Genomic DNA, 12,523 nt, shown 5'->3' with positions numbered 1-12,523 from the left:
CGGAGAGCAGCGGTCGAAAGCGCCCGACCGCGGCGAGGCCGGCGACTAGTTGTCGCGCAGCAGATCCGGTGCCGGATGGGAGCGCCCGTCCGGAGAATTGTGTCGGCACAAAGTGCCCTGGTTGTCGGCGGCAGTCGGGAGCGCCCGACTGCGGCGGTGTCGACGGCTGAATGCCGTACGGTAGATCCGGAGCCTAGACGGAAGCGCCCGTTTAGGGAATCTCGGTAGTCTAGGTTATCCAGGGGCGCCGGCGGTGTCCGGTTGCCTCGGTGGTGGAGCCTCGGAAGCGCCCAAGATCTCCAGGAACCTGAATCTATACTCTGCCTTGGAAGCACCCAAGGCAACGAAAACTCTCACCGGGAGCGCCCGGATTCGACTCGGGAGCACTCAAATCAGAGAGTATGCGAGAGACTTCGGGAGCGCCCGAAGCCTTAGGATCTGAAAGATGTGTTTGCGTCGAGGATCGGAACCGGACAAGATACCTGCTTTGCCGCGAGCTCGGCTTATATAGCCGCCGAGATAAGAGTGGGGGAACTCCCACTCTTAACTCGGCGGCGCGCGCCTTCGCCGGACTGGTGGATGACCGGCGAACTATCTTTGGCGCGCCCGGTGCCGCCTGGGCCGATGTTCGCCCGTGATCTTCCGGCGGACAGCCTTCTGCCGTTCAGGGCGGGTCTTCGCTTTTTAGTAGCGAGACATATGCCCTCGTGTACGCGCACGCCTGCTTGTAAGTTCGTTCGAGCGACCGAAATTCTTTCGGTTGTCCGACACGAACACATCAGGTCAGTGTTGATAGACGAGACGCGTTTTCTCGCACATGCGCGGCGAATAGGACCTTAGTCCAATATGCGGTACTATAAGAAGGAGACCCTTACAAGAGGGGCACCCGTATATATTTTTTATGTATTTAATTGTACAGAAATAAAATAAAATAGTAAATTTAACAAAAAATTGTAATATAAAAATGTAATACATATTTTGAAAATAAAAGGTTTATTTTAATTATGTTATGGTTTAACATGTATTTTCTTTATAATAAGAAATCAATTTTCTAAAAACACTTTTGTTTTGTCATGCAAATTAGAATTCTTTAAACATTAAATCTATTAAAAATAAATAATGTGTACTTTCTGTAACCTATCTTTTACACAAGTCTCTAAGCGTAAAACGCGCCAATTTCTGCCTTCCAATCAATGAACTGAATCAAGTGTCGTGTCCGCCAATCACTGAGCTTACCAAGCATAGTCTTGGCGGGACGGGCACTTGACAGGTTGGTTAAAAGGTAAGCTAAGATTAATTACTATCAAAATGGATATAAATAAAAAAGGAGCAATTAAGAAGATGTTGGGAAAAACAATTGTTAAGAATTTTCAAACATCATGGCTAGATGATAAAGCTTTTAAAGGATGGTTGGCTCTTTACTATGAAAATAATGCTATGTGTACTGTGTGCAACAAGCTCATCAGATGTTGCAAATCTGATTTATTAAGACACTCGCAACGGTTAAACACATAACAAACATTAATGCAAACGCGAAAAATTGTAACGTAGAGTCAAAAAACGATCAGACAAATTTTTTACATAAAGATAAAGTTAAGAGAGCAGAAATTAAATTAGCTGCGTTTTTTGCCGAACATAACACCGCGTTTTATACAGCAGACCACTTAATTCCATTATTAAAGAATATTTGTGTAGAATCAAAAATTGCACAAGATCTTAAGCTAGGCCGAATTAAATGTACAAAAGTTGTCAAAGAAGTTTTAGCCAAACGCGAAATCGAAAAAATTATTAGTAATTAAAAAATTTCAAAATTTTCCGTTTTAATAGATGAAAGTACGGATATAACTTGTAATAAATTAATGTGCGTTCTTGTAAAATATGTTTCACCTAATAATGGACAAGTTTTAACACAATTATTAGAATTAGTTTCATCAGACGCGAAAGACTTCCGCGAGTAAACTTTTTGAATCATTAAAAAAATTTTTAATCGAAAAAGAAATTCCAATAACAAATATCGTCGGATTGGCATGTGATAATACATCCGTTATGACGGGATGCAATAATTAATTCGCGCAATATTTAAAGTCAGAAGTTCCATTATTAATTACTTTAAATTGTATATGTCACTCCTCGGCCTTAGTTGCAAGTAAAGCGTGTGAACAATTACCGTCTTCATGCGAAAATTTAATTAGAAACATTCATTCTTATATTTCCGGCAGCTCAAAAAGATGTGCAATTTTACGAAAATTTCAAGAATTCTTTGATGTGGAAAGTAATAAGTTATTAAAATTATGTAATACTAGATGGTTAAATTTGCAGAAATGTGTTGCGCGAATTTTAGAAAATTGGGAAGTACTAAAAAATTATTTTATTGTTGCAGTCATCGAGGATAAATTGCAAACCGCGGAAATAATTTTAAATAATTTAAATCACAATAAAGTTAAAGCGTATTTTTTATTTTTAAAATACGTATTAAATTTTTTTAATAATTTTAATGCTCTTTTTCAATCGCGTAAAATTTTAGTTCATAAGTTATTTGAAAAAAGTCATCAATTAATACATCAATTAGCACAAAATTTTATGTCTGCACAATCTTTACTAGATATTTCTAATTTAGATATTAATAATTTGGAAAATATTTTAAATGTAAAAAATGTTTATGTGGGACTCGATTGCGAGACTTTTTTGTTTTTTTTTTTTTTTTGATATTAACTTATCCCTCTCGTTGTGTGCCACTTTGTCGTGGTGAGAGGGCTTAAGGGGTCGAATCAACAATCCGCTGCGGCAGTACCTGGGACTTAGTCCCGGGGAGGGCCCGGCGGGGAAGTTCGGTCCTACAAAGAGCGCACAGTACCCTCGGCATAGTACTTCGAATACAGTCATGTACTCGAGTCGGGGATACAAAACCTTCAGGGGCCGCGGAGAACAGTCCTTCTCAGGGCTAGGATCCGCGGTACGGGATTTGGCGATCCCGGAGGTGTTTCCTGAGCCCGGCGAACACTTTGCCGAGAGGGTGGGTTCTATTCCCCCCGAGGTGGTAAGGGATGGCGACCCGGAATGCAAACGCCCGGTCGGCTGGGACCGTTAGGGGGAGTCTAAAACTTTCCCGCCACGCCGCGTTGGGGGGGATTTGGGGATTATGGGGGGTGGGTTTGGGGGTTTAGGGGTTTGTGTTCCTTTTTTCCTTTCTCCTTCTTTCTTTTCTTTTCCTTTGCTCTTCGGAGCGGCGTAGGTGGGCGGGTGTGAGGCCGCTCGGACATATTCCGAGGCGGGGCTCACGCGCCGCGAGTTTACAAAGTCGGCCAGGCCGGGGTCGTTAGGGTTGGTACCCAACCGGCCTAGGGGAAGGAAAACCCTACACAAACCAATCATTGATACAAAATGAAGATGACGGATATAAATAAGGAGTCTCTACCATCTCAGGGGGATCGGATCCCTAAAGACCGGCGTTGGGAGAGTACAGTCCCGGCTCTCCCTTCGTCGTCATCGCACGATGGGCGAACCACTGTTTGCTCCGCAGAGGCAGTGGCCGAAAATGCATCTGCGATGTGTTCAATTCCTAAAAACTCCAAACTCTCTGAAGAATTTGTCGAGCAAAGCCCACTTTCTAAAAGAGAAACAAGAGGCTCAAAAATGAGAGCTAAGTCATCTTTTATGACAGATGCTGGCGGCACGACTCAGAGCAATACGCCTCCAAGTAATTTGCTTCCACGGGTCGTACTAGTAGAAACGGTAAATAAGCCGGTAAAAATATGCAACAAAGATGCGCCCTGGTCCAAAATCTAAAACTAAGGAAAGAGAAAATATTATTATAATAAAACCTAACGCGCATTCCCCTCCGCTATCTACACTTCCCTCTGAAAAAGCTGAAGAAAATGATAATGCGCAAATGATGGGCACTGAAGAATCTCGCGAGTTGATGGAATACATTAGTCTGTCGGATGAATCTTGCGGCAGCGACACATCCATCAAGACCACCGCGAGAGAAACTTACAAAAGAAGCAGACACGGAAGAATTGACTCGTTCGGTAGCGACACTTCTACTAAAACAAATGCTTCTTGCACGCATAAAAGAAGCAAACAAAGAAAATCTGACGGCAAATCACGCCGTTCTGTGGACTATTCTTCGGGTCTTTTATCAGATAAAAAAGCTGGACTTTTAACATCCAACAAGAAGAGAGGACGACCTATAACCACCAATAAAGGGGTCGAAAAGCTCGACATCAAATCTGCCCAGAAACGTCTTCGGCGCTTGATGAGACAATTAAAACTAAAAACATGATTCTCGAAGATGAATACGACCCTGCAGATTTCAGGGATAAACACCAAACGATAATGGCCGGTAAAATTGAGGAAGAAACTAAAAATCTTTCCCCTAGAAATATAGCCTCCGAGATCTTAGAAGCTGCGAAGCGGATTGATCACGTAGCAACTAAATCCTCTAACATTAAAGGAGAATTTGTACGTACTTTACGGGAATCGGCTCTTAAAATAGCTATCGGGACGGATACCTTGACTAATAAAACGTGCCTTAGTCCAGATAAAGAAGTTATAAGACTGCGAAGCGAAGTCCAAGAACTCCAACAAGAAATTGTTCGGCTCAAAGCTGAAAGGGACGCTATAGCAATTCCTCCACCGCCCACGGTAACACAGAAATATGGACAAAATTCTCAGAGTATGGACATCGACACTACAAACAACGGAGATGACCTTGTTCCTCCACAAGTGACTCTACCTCCTAGAGAGAAATGGCCTAAAGTATTACGGCCTGAAATACAAGGTCAACGTACGATCTTATCAGACGGAGACGACAAAAAAGTAGTTCCGAAAACATCTTCTCATGTTAAATCATTCCGGGAAGTTAAAAGTTTGATAGATAAGAAGCTTTCTTCCTTTGCGAGTTATATGAAAGCAGAAATGAGTCGGGTAATTACATCTATTAAACAGCCCATTTCTTTGACTGCTTCTACAGGGGCTCGTAAACATCCCTCAACGGCGTCATCTTCTAAAGATGACAAACAGGAAAACCTGGCTTCTGGAACTAAAAGTCGGGACAGTAGTGCCAAAAGAAACAAGAAATCAAAGGCTCCAAAGCCTGATCTTCCTTCCCCGGCAACGAGTAGCAAGGCATATATGCCTACTAAACTTAATACTAAACTTAATACTAAACTTAATACTAACGAGAAGTCTAAAGCTACTTTAGTAAAAACTGTTTCTCCTGTAGAAACCCCTTGGTCTACAGTAGTCGGAACAAAAGCTGGGAAATTACTCAAGCAAATGCAGAAGCTCTCGTCATCAAATACACCTGTCAATACAGGTCAAAAAAGTAAGGCCGCAAAGACTCAGTCTACTAACAAAGGCTTTGGAAATTCTTCAAAACAAAAGAAGAAACCTAGAAGAAGAATTCCGAAAACCGCAGCCATTGTAGTTCGTTGTCCAGAAGATAAAATGGCCGACGTCATGGCAAACGTTAGGAAAAATATAAAATTTTCGGACTTTGGAATTAAGGAGAAAATTGTTACTCGCTCTACAATTACGGGCGCTTTATTATTACAAGTATCCGGAGAAGAAAATGAATGCAAGGCAGACGCTCTTGCCGCTAGCATGAAAAAATTGCTTGAAAAGAAAAAAGATGTTCGAATAGACAAGCCAAATAAAATGGCCGAAATTAGAGTTCGTGGCCTTAAACCTTCTATCACTGTGAGCGAGGTCGTGGACTCTATAGTTGAAAAAGGGAAATGTCGTCCTTGTGATGTACAACCAGGCGAGATTAAAAGACTCGCGGGAGGCCTCGGGTGTTTATGGATGAGGCTCCAATTAGTTGCTGCGAAGAAAGCATCGGCTGGAGGAAAAATTGACATAGGATGGTCCAAGGTAAATATATTCTTACTTGACGCGCTCTCTCCGTTGCTATAAATGCTTGGAGAAGGGACATGCCATGGATGAATGCCCTAGTTAAGAAGATAGAACGGGCAGATGTTATCGATGTGGCTCCGTTGGACACATTGTCAAGACATATAGCGCTTCCCCTAAATGCCCAATATGCGTTGACTTGGGCAGAAAGGCGGAACACGTGCTAGGAGGCCCTCAATGTACCTCTCGTAATGTCAAAGGACGCAGTACGGCGCCTTCGTTTATACCCGCTGTTTCTAAAACTTCTCATAGAGAAGAACAAGCAGCTAACATGGAAGTTGATCCCACGGAGGAGGGAAATGAGAGCGAGTATTATTAATGGCTCTTTCCCTTTTACAAGTAAACGTAGGGCGTGGTCGTTGTGCGCAGGATCTATTCTTACAGACCCTTGTCGAACGTAATCACACTGTTGGCATCGTCGCTGAGCCGTACAGAGTTCCAGATCACCCTTGTTGGTCTGGTGATACTGTCGGCTCAGTGGCAACAGGATAGGCCCGCATGTTCAGCACTCGACAAAGGAGAACACTTTGTTGTAGTTCGTTGGGGGACTTTGATCGTAATAGGGGTGTATCTTCCCCCTTCTGATACGTTAGCAGACTACGAAAATTGGCTCGTAGGAATCGAAGCGTGTATCAACCGCTTTCGTTCATCAGCCATCATTATTGGAGGCGATTTCAATGCTTGGTCTGAAGCATAAGGCTCCAAGCGCACCAATTCTAGAGGATAGGCACTGGAAGAGTGGGCTGCAGCGTTACATCTGGTCTTTCTCAACAAAGGATCAGTTTCTACATGCGTGCGTGCACGGGAGAAGTCTGTGATTGATCTAACATGGGCTTCCCCCGCTGCAGCTAGGATGATTTTGGACTGGCACGTGGACACAGAAAGTGAACATTTGTCTGATCACCGCTATGTAGAGTTACGTATAAAACATCCGGATAAAACTACTCCACATAGCAAGAATAAATCCGAGGGCAGATGGGCTCTTAGTAAATTAAATAGAGAGTTTCTGAAGGGTTCCTTAACTGTATTTCTATGGAACAAGGATAACGACCCTCCAGAGTTGGAACCTGATCCACAAGAAGAAGCTGACTAGATCATCGACGCTGTAACAATGGCATGCAATACAGCTATGCCCAAGGTTAAACCCACTCTTCGTAGGTCTCAGTACTGTGGAACCAGGAGATTGCAGATCTGCAAAAAGAGGCGATTAGATGCTCTCGGCAAGTAGAAAAAAGTTAAAACCAGCCTCGTAGAAATGCTGCACTTAATAAATATAAAGAAGCTCGCATCGCATTGAAGACTGCTATCAGTAAGGCAAAAGCTCGTGCCTGGAATGAAGTGATAGAGGATTTAAACAATGATCAGTGGAGTAGGGCCTACCGAATCGTACTCGGAAAACTTAGGCCTGCAGCACCTCCCCTTACTAAATCCTTAGAACCAAAGTTCGTAAAACAAATTACGAACACGCTTTTTCCAGCAAGACACTCAGGGCATAGAAAATCTAGAGCCCTTCTCTGCACTAGATCCTTCGTGGTCTGCAAAGTTAGAAGTTACAGATTCCGAACTGACGTGTGCGGCCAAAAGAGGCCTGCGAGGACACACCGCTCCAGGGCCAGATGGCATCCCAAAACGAGTTTAGGCGACCGTTTTTGAGATTTTCAGAGACAATATTCGGCAACTCTTCAATCTTTGCTTTAGTAAAGGAGCTTTCCCTGCTCAATGGAAGAAGGCCAAACTGATACTTCTTCAGAAGACGGATAAGGATCCATCTTTAACGTCGTCTTTCAGGCCAATATGTTTGCTGGACGAAGCCGGTAAACTCCTTGAAAGAGTGATAGCAAACCGCCTCGTCCAGCACCTAAAAGAGCAGGGGCCGGACTTAAACAAGGCCCAGTTTGGGTTTCGAGGAGGGCTCTCCACTACGGACGCGATACTTAAAGTACGAGAGATCTCTGATGAGATCACCTCCGGAGGAGGAGTTGGAATTGGCGTGTCCATTGACATCCAAAACGCCTTCAACTCTCTCTCCTGGGGTCGAATTAAAAGATCTCTTAGGCAACATTAAGTACTTATGTACCTTATTAAAACTCTAGAGGACTATCTCAATAATCGCTGGATTATTTACAAGGATAAATCTGGCACTTTACAAGAAAACGAGTTACAACGCGGCATACCCCAGGGTTCAGTATTAGGCTCGATACTTTGGAACCTGGGGTACGACGCAGTGTTAAATACCGCCCTACCGCCAAATTGTAGTACAGTCTGTTACGCAGACGACACTTTGGTGGTAGCAGGTGGAGAAGACTGGGAAGAAGCAATTCACAGAGGACAACTTGCAGTCCAATGCTTAATCAGTGCTATAAGTAAAGCGGGACTGGGAGCCGCTACGGCCAAGACTGATGTGGTTTTTCTTCAAAAAAAAGACAACCTCCACCGCCACTGTCAACTAGAATCAATATAGATTCTGTTACCCTGAAAGTTCAGCCAAGTATAAAATATCTTGGCTTGCTAATCGATAGTTCTTGGTCCTTCAGAGAACATTTCAGTGAAATAGCTCGTCTAATTAGAAAACGTGCAAACGATTTGAGAGGCATCATGCCTAATATAGGCGGCCCTGGAGGACATGCACGTAGACTATACGCCAATGTCATCTGCTCCATCGCTTTGTACGGTGCTCCAGTTTGGGCAGATGACTTGGCTCGAAGTTCCGCAAAGATACGGAAATTGGAAGCGGCATTTCACTCTATTGCCGTTAAAACGGCTAGAGCATACCGCACTACTTCTAGAGTGGCTGTATCAGTAATAGCGGGACTTATACCGCTAGATCTATTAGCCGCAGAATACCGCAAGTCTTTCTTGCGATTTAAATGAATGAGGAAAAGAAATATAGAGCTTACCCCTGCTATACGTAACAAAATTCGCCTTTAACATCGGCGAAAAACGGTCTCCAAGTGGAAAAATAGACTTGGGGCCTTAGACAAAACTTCATATGGTCGACGTGTTATAGAAGCCTTTCAGCCAGCACTTGAAGAATGGCTAAATCAAGTAGTCAAGCTTGGATCTTCATTTCGAACCGTCCAAATTTTAACAGGACATGGCTGCTTTGCAGCCTTTGTATACCGCATTAGGAAAGATACTATGGATCTTTGCTACCATTGCAATAACAATACCGTAGACACTGCACAACACACTCTTGAAATTTGTTGTGCTTGGAAAGAGGAGCGATCAACCCTCCGAGATATGGTAGGACAGGATCTTTCCCTACTCACCCTAATCCCTGTACTTCTACAGGACCAAGTAAAGTGGCAGGCTTTTCACTTCTTTTGTGAATATGTCATGAGACATAAGGAAGATGCTGAGAGGGTAAGAAGAAGACAATCAACTTCTGCGTCGTTGGCTGTTCCCCCTGCCCATCTTTCAAACAGCAGCCACATGACTGTTGGCTCGCAGAATACAGTTGGAGGAGGAAGTCTGCCTTCTCCAACAAATAGAGTATCTAAGGGCAATTATGACCCCACAGGCACGCATCGTCCGCGCCGGGTTAGAGGCCGGGGACGGACGCAAGCCTCCCCCCTCTTTTCCGGTCCGGGCAGCAGCGCCACTTTACCGGTACGTCGGAGTTCACGCCTGAACTCCGACGTACCGAGATGACAGTAAGGCGGGGGATGAGTCTGCTTCCCTCCCCCCCGCTGAGTTAAATTAAATTAACTTAGTGGGAGGGCGTCGCTCTCTCACCTCATAAAGAGCGGGGCTGGAAAATTTAAGAGGCTGGGGAGCCTCTCCCAATCCCGCCCTCCTTGTGTAGTATGTCGCAAACCAAATGCGACTAATTAGAGAAGCCGGCTCGCAACATAAAGCGAGTTCTGCCGCTTTTAGTCTAATGGGACGGCAGCGCGGGGTACCCACCCAAGTCATCGCGTGGGTCGGTGCCGGGGAGGTTGAGATGCATACGCTCGTAATTCCTCAACCTCCCCAACAGTCAACGGCACCATATGCGGGCTGAAGTGGGGGTTTAGTCGGTAGTGGGCACCTTCGCGGTGTAAGACCCGAGCCCGACATAACTCTCTCCTTTTCTCAGGGGAAAGGGTATGCGTAAAAGCATTCCCTTGCTACAAAAAAAAAAAAAAAAGTTATTACATTATAAATTTAGAGTAAAAATTAGATGTAATTGTTTGAATTTTTATAGAATTTCAGTTCTTGAAATGCTGAAACGGTTGCCGTATAAAAATTCCATTTTTCAATCTTTAACTTTTTTAAACCCTAAAATTGCTCTATACGATGAAGGTAGAATAAAAATTAAAGATTTGTCAAATATTGCCGCGTTAGTAAATAATATTGATGTAACAAAATTAGCTTTTGAATGGAGAATTCTACCTTCCATTTTTGATATCGAAGAGAAACGAGAATTAGAATCTTTAGAATTAGATATAATGTGGAATAAAATATTAGTACGTTCAGATTTCAACGAGGAAAAAATTTTTTCAAATTTAAAGCAGATAGTAGAAGTAGTTCTTTCTTTTCCTCATTCTAATGCTGAGGCCGAACAAATTTTTTTTATGGTTAACGATATTAAAAGTAAAAAACGAAATCGGTTAGCAAATGATACTTTCCGCTCTTTGTGTCGTTCGTTCAAGTTTTCAGGCGGAAGGTACTAATTGCGTAAATTTTGAAATTGATAGTAGGCATTTAGAACTGCATAATGCACAAAATTTATATTCTGATCAATGCACATCTGATGAGGCAGAATAATTTTGCTTTAATTTTTGTTTTTATTTTGCGTAAAATTGTAATTTTTGCACATTTACACATTTGGCTTTAATTTCTATTTTTTTTTGCGTAAAGTCACACATCTAGCCGTAATATTCACTATTCTAGTCGTTATTAGTCATTTATTAAATTATAATGGTTTATTTATTTGCATATTATATTTATTGATTAATAATATTTTCAAAATTTTATTTTTTAGATTAATGAATAAATACTTTTATTTTATATTTTTTATTTATAATTTAAGAAATACTTTTTTGTTTATGTTTAATATTTAATTATAATTTTATTTTTATTAAACATTAAAATTAATTTAATTACTTGTTAATTATATAAACAGATTTTATTTTATAAATACTGGTAAAGTTTTTGGCGGTTTTCCTTATCCTTGCAACAAATGTTGGTATTCTGTATGAGATTCCGCCAAATATATTATATATATTTTTTATTTTAAACATATATTTTATTTCTCCTTTCCTTCTTTATTTTTCAGATTTTTTGTTATGCAGGGTGTCCCAGATCAGTAGACGATGCCGTAAATGATAGGTAGATTTAATTGAATTAAAACGAAAAGTCCTTTACCATTTTGAAAAATTCTCAATAGTTTTCGAGAAAAAAATTAAAATATATAAAATGTATAAGCGTAAGAGAGACAAGAAAGCTGCGCGTGAGTGAGCGCGACAGGCGAATGACTAGAAATGGCACCGTCGTCTGTCGCGCTCACTCAGCCCACGCTTCCTCGTCGTTCTTACGCGTACATAAATTAATTTTTTTCTTGAAAACTATTGAGAATTTTTCTAAATGGTACAGGACTTTTTGTTTTAATTCGATTAAATCTACCTATCATTTTTGGCATCGTCCACTGATCTGGGACACCCTGTATATAAGTTTTTATTTTATTATTAATAGTAAGAAAATATATTTAAACATATAATTTAAAAAATTTGATAACTTTTAGTAAAATTATATATGTACGGGCGCCTGAGGGTTTCTCTTTCACATTAACGCATATTCGATTGAGGTCCTATTCGCCGCGCATGCGCGAGAAAACGCGTCTCGTCTATCAACACTGCGTCAGGTGTTTCCTTCGCGATCGAGCATAAACGGATCATGCATTCGACGCGTGAAGATTGTCGCTCGATCGCGAAGGAGACAAATAAACGGCCTGGCGTTTTTCTGGCAAATTCTGTTTAGGTTGAGCCTGGCTGATCTAGCTTGCCGAAAGACCAGTCGTTCACGCATTATCGGGGCCACAACATCGCGCAAAATTTCGTACCGATCTCGTCGCGAAAAAGGCTCTTATCGTCGCGCCTCCGGCGCTTGAGTTTGCCCGCGAAGCCCGCTCAAGCCGTCGTCATCCAAAGTATTATAAAGCCGAGTGTGCAGTGTATTGTTTTTTCTTTCGTTGGCGTAACGGATCGCGACCGCGATCACCGAGCTGCTTCGCGAAATTCCGTCGCGCGCAACATCTCCGTTCGCGAAGGCCTCCAACTAGGACGCTTCGCAAAATTTCCGCCGGACCGTCTCTTGCAGCCTCCACGGGTGACTCAAGATTTCCGTTGCGCTTATCTTTTTTTTTTTTCTTTTCTTTTATGTAAACTCTGTTCACGCCAGCGAAGATCAATTCATGGAAATAAAGTCAGTGTTTAATTTTTTGAGTTAACTATTGTGTTAATTATAACTCTATCGTGCGTTCCTTCCCATTCCCGTACCGCGTGACGCTCTATTCAGAGCGAAATCGGCGTTCACGCGTGCCGCGCGTGTTCACGCTTTGCGTACCGTCGCGCACATCTCGCCACAAGTAATTATCATTTTTAACCGACGTTGAACAAAAACAGTTACT

The 12,523-nt window shown here is 42.3% G+C and overlaps 1 protein-coding gene across 5 annotated transcripts in view; it reads right to left on the bottom strand.

The window, feature by feature from the left end:
• Positions 1–12,523, bottom strand: part of LOC139112005 (lipase 3-like) — a 282,652-nt gene that overhangs the window by 205,580 nt on the left and 64,549 nt on the right. The window lies entirely within an intron of this gene.

The sequence above is a fragment of the Cardiocondyla obscurior genome, linkage group LG26 (assembly GCF_019399895.1).
Source record: "Cardiocondyla obscurior isolate alpha-2009 linkage group LG26, Cobs3.1, whole genome shotgun sequence".
In the NCBI taxonomy this organism is placed as follows: domain Eukaryota; kingdom Metazoa; phylum Arthropoda; class Insecta; order Hymenoptera; family Formicidae; genus Cardiocondyla; species Cardiocondyla obscurior.
Note: the sequence above shows the minus strand (reverse complement) of the source record. Positions and strands in the feature narration are given on the sequence as shown.